Source organism: Aulostomus chinensis, chromosome 5 (assembly GCF_037954235.1).
Source record: "Aulostomus chinensis isolate RoL2024-O1b breed Wild chromosome 5, RoL_Achi_v1.0, whole genome shotgun sequence".
Classification (NCBI taxonomy): domain Eukaryota; kingdom Metazoa; phylum Chordata; class Actinopteri; order Syngnathiformes; family Aulostomidae; genus Aulostomus; species Aulostomus chinensis.
Genome location: NC_141324.1, coordinates 12,504,242 through 12,511,160, shown reverse-complemented (window position 1 = coordinate 12,511,160; position 6,919 = coordinate 12,504,242). Strand labels below are relative to the sequence as shown.

General features: G+C 44.0%; 1 long non-coding RNA gene across 2 annotated transcripts; it reads left to right on the top strand.

The window, feature by feature from the left end:
* The first annotated feature begins 2,114 nt into the window (after positions 1 to 2,114).
* Positions 2,115 to 5,852, top strand: LOC147261229 (uncharacterized). Of its 2 annotated transcripts, none has more exons than XR_015116088.1 (3): positions 2,115 to 2,212; positions 5,135 to 5,339; positions 5,516 to 5,852. It is a non-coding gene; the product is annotated as an uncharacterized LOC147261229 (long non-coding RNA). The 2 variants fall into 2 exon arrangements; XR_015116089.1 differs by having other exon boundaries at positions 2,127 to 2,212; positions 5,227 to 5,339.
* The last annotated feature ends 1,067 nt before the right edge of the window (positions 5,853 to 6,919 follow it).

Sequence of the window (6,919 nt, the reverse complement as noted above, 5' to 3'; positions counted from 1 at the left end):
TCCATCTTTCTGCATGAATGTCCACAGGTCCAGGATGTCTGCGCCACACTGACCTGTCGCCTGGACGCATGCCTGAGCATACTGTCCCGCTACAGAGTTGTGGCGATTCAGAGGACTCCCTGGGAGACATGTACACAAGCTCTAATTATCTTTACACGTTGATGTGTGACCCAAGAAGGACGGAACATGCTCAACCTGTCAGAATACACTCCTTCTCCCAGGCTGGCTCGTGAAGAGGAGGAGGGGTGATGAAGATGATTTTATCTGCTGATACTCTGGCAGAAGTACCTCTCTGCCAACACTGAATTTAATAATGTAAGCAGTTCCTATGGTTGGGCAACGTCTGGGGACTGGCAGAGTCTCACCAACTGCAAGTCCTCAAGTGAAGGTGAGAAAGAGGTTTCAGCTGCCGCTGCTGAGGACGGTAATCCAAGTGGTGACCCAGATGGAAGCCGAAAAGAGATGGAGACCAATATTTCTTTTGTGTTCGGCCAGAATATAAAAGACAGAGTCACAGTGGACAAAAAATCTACAGAGGAATCGACAGGTGACAGTGTGCCTCCGCCAGAGAGCACCAATTATTTTATGCAGTAACTCTCTGCACACAACAAACTGAATGCAACAAGCAGTTCAGATGGTTGGGCGAAATCTAGGGGCTGGCAAAGTCTCACCAACTGCAAGTCCTTCAGTGAAGGTGAGACAGAGGTTTCAGCTGCCCCTGTTTCCACAACCTCTCTGTTGGAGTCTGCAGCAGCATTCACAGAGTCTACGGCCCAGAAATTCTGCACTTTTGAAGAGGTCGTTGTTAAAACTGGGGAGGAATCAGAAGAAAACATTTTGCAGATGCAGTGCAAAATGTTTGTCTTCGACAAGTCAGGTCAGTCATGGGTGGACAAAGGCCGAGGGTCGCTGAGGCTAAATGACCTGCTGGGGACAGATGGTAAAAAGCAGTCCCGCCTGGTGATCAGGGCCAACGGCAGCCTGCGGGTGCTGTTGAACACCACCCTTTGGCCCCAGATGCAGGTGGACAAGGACAGTGCCAAGAGAGTGAGGATCACTGCCATGGACGCAGAGGACCAGGAGGTCAAGGTCTTCCTAATATCTGGCGTTCTTCACGATGTGGAGCAGCTGGCTTTGGGGTTACTGTGTGGGATTTACACCCTCGCTGCCACTGCCAAGGAGGGCTCCGATTATGACTCTGAGGCTGAGTGGTAAAAGGACATCGGGCAGAACTTCTCCACTCAGGCCCAGGGTGGATTTAGGATGACATGAGGACAGCCTGCTAAGAAGCTACTGATGGCATCTCCACCGACATCCCTTACCAACATGGACCTCCAGACATTAGAAGATGAGCTCCAGGAAAAAAAATCCCCCTGTTCTGTGTGCTGGGCTGTGCTACATCTCCTGTTGTTCAAATAAAAACTGAAACAATAAAACCTCTGCTTATTGTGTTGCATTTGTTTTAGCAGTGTGATTTTCCTATTGTCCTATGTTATAGTGAATAAAGACACACACACGCAGGTTTACCTTTACTACCTTTCTGTTAATATCGTAAAGAGTAGAATTTACCCTCTCCTATCCCAATAATGTGTTTTTATTGCTTTTATGTGTGGTTGCTACTCTGTCCAGACGGCCAACTGAAGGTAAGATGAAGCAGGCAACTCATTATGTCGCTCTTGTTTGTCTGATTATTAAGACGAGTTTGATCATTAAATTTCCTTCATGTGATAAATCTGCTGTACTGCTACATGCTATGCAAAATCATCAAGTGGAAGCTTAAAGAATATATACTTTATATCTATATAGATATCTCTATATATAGATATCTATATATGTACAGTATGTATATCTATACATAAACACGTCTATATCCATATAGATAGTGTCATGTCTTTGGGTAAAAGACATTAATGATTTCATTAGGTTTAAAGTTAGTTAAAAGTTAGAAATTAGTTCATAGTTGGTAAATAAATATGTAAAAAATTGTGATAAAAATGTTAAAGTTAACTTTTAAAAAAGTCAACAAGGTGAGACATCTTCTCTAGAAAAGATCGTCTTGTTACGGCAGAGTGAGTGCTCCTGTCAACTGTAGACAACCTTTGACGTGTTGCCGGTAAAAACAAGCTAGTCAGATGTAGAAAGGAGGTCCTACCGGCTCATAACCACACAGATTTGTTCCACGACGTTTGAACCTCGAGAAATTTTCGTCTTTGTAAGTATTTATATGTACAAATCATCAAAGCAAAGTCAAAAATGTTCCTGAAATATTACTTGGAATTAGTTTTTATAACTCGACGGTGTTTGTATTTACAGTTGCTAGCTTTTGTATTTAACCTATATCATGTAAATGTAGTTTGTAATTGTAAATTTGTCTGTATGTTACAGTTACCACGTTCAGTATTCAAACTGCAGGAAAGCTTCACTTAAACCAGAAAAGCAAGCGAAGTTTTCTTTATTGGTTCGCTGGCTGTCTAGCAGCACAGAGACATGCGTTGTGAGGACAGCACAGATGGATGGATGTAGATCTCAGCTAAGTAAAGAAAAACAAGAGTCCATCACTTGTTAAAAAAACTGAAGGTCAGTCAGTCTGTAAAATTTCAAAAACTTGAATGTGTCCCCAAGAGCAGTCTCAAAAACCATCAAGCGTTACAACGAAACTGGCTCATGAGGAACGCCCCAGGAAAGGAAGACCAAGAGTCTCCTCTGCTGCTGAGGACGAGTTCATCCGAGTCACCAGCCTCAGGAATCACAAGTTAACAGCACCTCAGATTAGAGCTCAGATTAAAAAAAACAACTCTATAGCGCCACCTACAGACACTAAAATGCGTTAATGCCAATAACTGCCCCTAGCAATATCGTAGAGACAAGGGACCCACACCTACTTATTTGTCTCATCAAGACGCAGAAATCATATGCTGACACCTCTAACCTAAAACCAACAGGAAGTCCACAAAATGGACAAAACTGTCCACATGAGGACATTTTCACACCGCGAACAAACGCTATCTCCTTCTTGGGCGTTAATGGTATCGTTGCCAAAATTTAATATATCACTCAGGACACTTAGAGGATCAAAAGTTGTTGAAAGGTTTTTATATGAATTACCTGGTTTCCATTTTATAAGCCGTCAAATTTGAGACGTTTTGTCCACTTATAATGGAAACCAATGGGGAGCCTGTCTCCTCTCATGGAACATACTGTCAAACATTCGCTTCTCATGTCTAAACTACAACTCCCACAGCTTCAAGTAACACACCACTGGATTCCTGACAAAAATCCCCACAAATATATGGTATTACATTCCACTTTTTAGCAACATATGCAAAGTTATTTGATTTTGACACACCAAAAATGTCCAAATCCTGCTCTGTTCTCCACTCTAACTGTGTGTTTGCACTGGACGTGCAGTCGTGCAAACAGTTTCCATTCAAAGTCTATGCAAACGCGCAAATGACGCAAATTATCAGTCTGGCGGCGCGAGTGAATTCGCACCGCAAAATTTGCAAGTATTCGCCATTCGCGCAAGTTGAAAATATTGAATTTTGGCGAAAAATTCGCGTCAAGACAGCCGATCAGCGTTGAGGATGTCCCGACGTCACGGCTGACTGTGACTGACAAGATGGCGGACAAGTTGATTGTGGCTATGTGTGGAAACCCGTTGCTATATGACACTATGTGTCAAAATTACAAGAACTGGTTGAATAAATTGGTGTCTATTCGTTACATTCTGTCACCGATCCTAGCTAGCAGGTTGTTAAACTGGCCAGTTTTCTGAAAATACCGCTTGAAGCGGCGGTTATCCAGACGGAGCCCCTGGAGGAGCTCGGTTCACCGAGCTGAGCTCGCTTCTAGATGGTGTTGATAACCCACATACGACGGCGTTTAGTTTTATTTCTGCCTTCCACAGCAGGTACAACGTAACAGTTCTGTAAATATTCATGGTGAAATGGTGGAAGGAAACGTTGCCGGAAATACTCGCTACTCGGGCCGGTGAGCGAATTTGTGTATTTCCGAGAATGACACAAATGGGCACTAAAATGATCCGGCGAAATTCGCATTTGCGTCCGGTGTGAACACAGTCATACTGACGGCAGTTGTCATTGAAACCAAAAGGGGACCATCTCTGCCCTCATGGACGATTGCCACCCAGCCGCGGGCGCGAGGAGGCTCAGGCCCTAACAATGCTGCTTGCAGCTTTAATTCTTCATTATCTCGCCACTTGAAACCTTAATTTGAATAAACACGCTCAAAAACTCACCAAACCACAGCGCTCTACTCAATAGCGCCACCTACATACACCAAAAAAAACCCCGTCACGGCCCGTACGAATGTCCTACTGACATGGGACTTTGTCAAAAGTCCATCAGGTCCCATTTTATAAGCCGTCGAAGTCGGGGAGACACTTTTCACGTCTCGTTCAATGGAAACTAATAGGGAGGCCGTGTCCTCTCATGGTACATACTCTCAAACAAACGCTTGTAGCTTCTACACTAAAACTCCCACACCTTCAAAAAGCACACAATTGAATTTCTGACAAAAAAACCCAAGTAAAAGATGGTCTTACATTCCACTTTTGACCCACATATGCTGAGTTATGACTGTGTTTCACACTAAAACTGGCAAAATCCTCCTCTCTCTCCACTCTGACACAGATGGCAGAGAGAGAGCAGAAAAGGGAGGGGCTCTTAAAGGGCCGGCTCTCAACTCTGCACTCAATTCCAATGCCATAACTGTGCCAGTGTAGGTGCTATCCACCTTGGGGTTTTTGGCCACCAGGTCCTTTCAGCAGGAGATATGTGATGGGTCTGAAACAACCCAGCCGTCACTCAGCTGAACTATGCTAGCAGTTTTGAGGGTGATCACTTCCCTCTCTGCTGAGCATATTCAGTTCCCGCGCTGCATGGTCAGAGTCGTCTCATCAGTGAGTTACGCACAAAATTATTATTTTAATTGTTGGACACATAGCTCTAACAATTCAGTGTGAGTCATTTAGGGGATAAAGGCTATCCTCTGGCCGAGTACCTTATTGCGCCCCTGGCAAATCCCTAGACAGAGGAGAGGCGGTTTAATAGCACTCATACGCGCACATGGACCATAGGGCTTCTTAAGGGCATATGGCTCTGTCTCGGGTCAGCAGGGGGAACCCTACTTTATACCCCGGAAAAGGTGTGCAATACAATCCTGACATATGGAGTTCTCCACAACATATATGGGGTGCCATTTGAGGACCTGCACCCAGAGAACCTCCTGCCGAGAGATCCCTGGCCACAGCCTGCACAGAAAAGAGTCCTCAGGAGGAGAGAGGAGCTGATGCTTTTAACATTCCGTGATATGTTCGGGTAGGAAATGTTATTTCAAAAAGACAATGTTAAATGTTGACTGAACATAACTCATTTATTTAACCCTTTAAGCTTCTCATTTATGACGAGTAATGTGGTGTTGATTACCTGAACTGACTTATTACTTTCTGCCATCCAACTGCTCATCTCCGTTTGCTTTTCTTGGACCTATGCAGTTAATACAGAGGGATGTGGTGGTGCATCAGCACACAGGCTGGAGATGCGCTGTGTGCTGCATTTGGGAAGACTGGGAAGACTGGGCAGTTCTGGATTCGGGTGCATCGTTGTCTCTTCCGCCCAGAATGCCTGAAATGTAATTAGAGCCAACAAGTGAGGCCACTCTCTCCTCCACTGCCATTAGACATGGGTTCGAACTGCCTCTGCCAGTTTGTTGCATGCTGCACCTTAGAGTGGCAACACACCTTTTCGTTGCCAATTTCAGGTCAGGCCATTTCTTCTTGACCTTACTGCAAATAAAGGCGGGGCTTAATATGATAATTAGGGTTGATTTTAGCCACTGAATTTATCAACTGCCACGTGTTCTTATGCTGGGATTGGCGTGATGTGCATGTTTTATCAACCTCTTGAGTCCTATCATATGATGATTTCTCTGCTTGTATTTGTGCTGGTTTGTATGCTCATTTGATAAATGAGGGCCATTGTGTGCAGTTTGATTGTGTTTGGCTCACAATTTAAAACATTAAGATTGTTGGTGTCCATGTGTGGGTAGTTTTTGCTGTGTATGTGAGTATCAAAGATAATTACTCAATCTTTAAGTGTGTAAATTTGGTAAAGAAAAAAAATAAAACAAAAGACACATTGCTGCTTTTTTTCATAGAGTATATTTTATTTGCAATGTATTGGAGGTTTATAATGCAAGCATATTTGATTTATAGGCTGTTTTCATACAATACTTACTTTAAATATTTATATCATATCAGATGTATGGATTTGTAACTTGGTGGCACGGTGGTGCAGTGGTCAGCACTGTCCCCTCACAGCAAGAAGGTTCTGGGTTTGAGTCCCAGCTCGGGCACGGGATCTTTCTGTGTGGAGTCTCCATGTTCTCCCTGTTCCTGTGTGGGTTCTCTCTGGTACTCCAGCTTCTTCCCACTGTCCAAAGACATGCAATTGGGGACTAGGCTGATTTCTTTGCATAGGTGTATATATTTTCTATTATTTATGTTAGATTTGCATGTTTCTTCTGCTCATTCCATGAGTGACACCAACTGCTGGAGTCAAATTCCTTGTATGTTGTGAACATACTTGGCCAGTAAAACTGATTCTGATACTAAATCTATCGTAGGTGTGACTGTGAGTGTGAATGGTTGTCTGTCTGTATGTGTTGGCCCTGCTATGGACTGGCGACCGACGGATCGCCAGTCCATAGCAGGGCCAACAAGACAGACAAATGTTTGTTGTCAAAGCCCGCCCTACAGGCAATGAAGAGTATCTGATTAACCTCGTCCCCTCTTGCATGTCTTTGGACTGTGGAAGGAAGCCAGAGTACTCGGAAACTCATCTTATGTTTGTGGGTTATTGACATGAGCCTCTCATGAGGCTCCCATGGTGCGCCATCA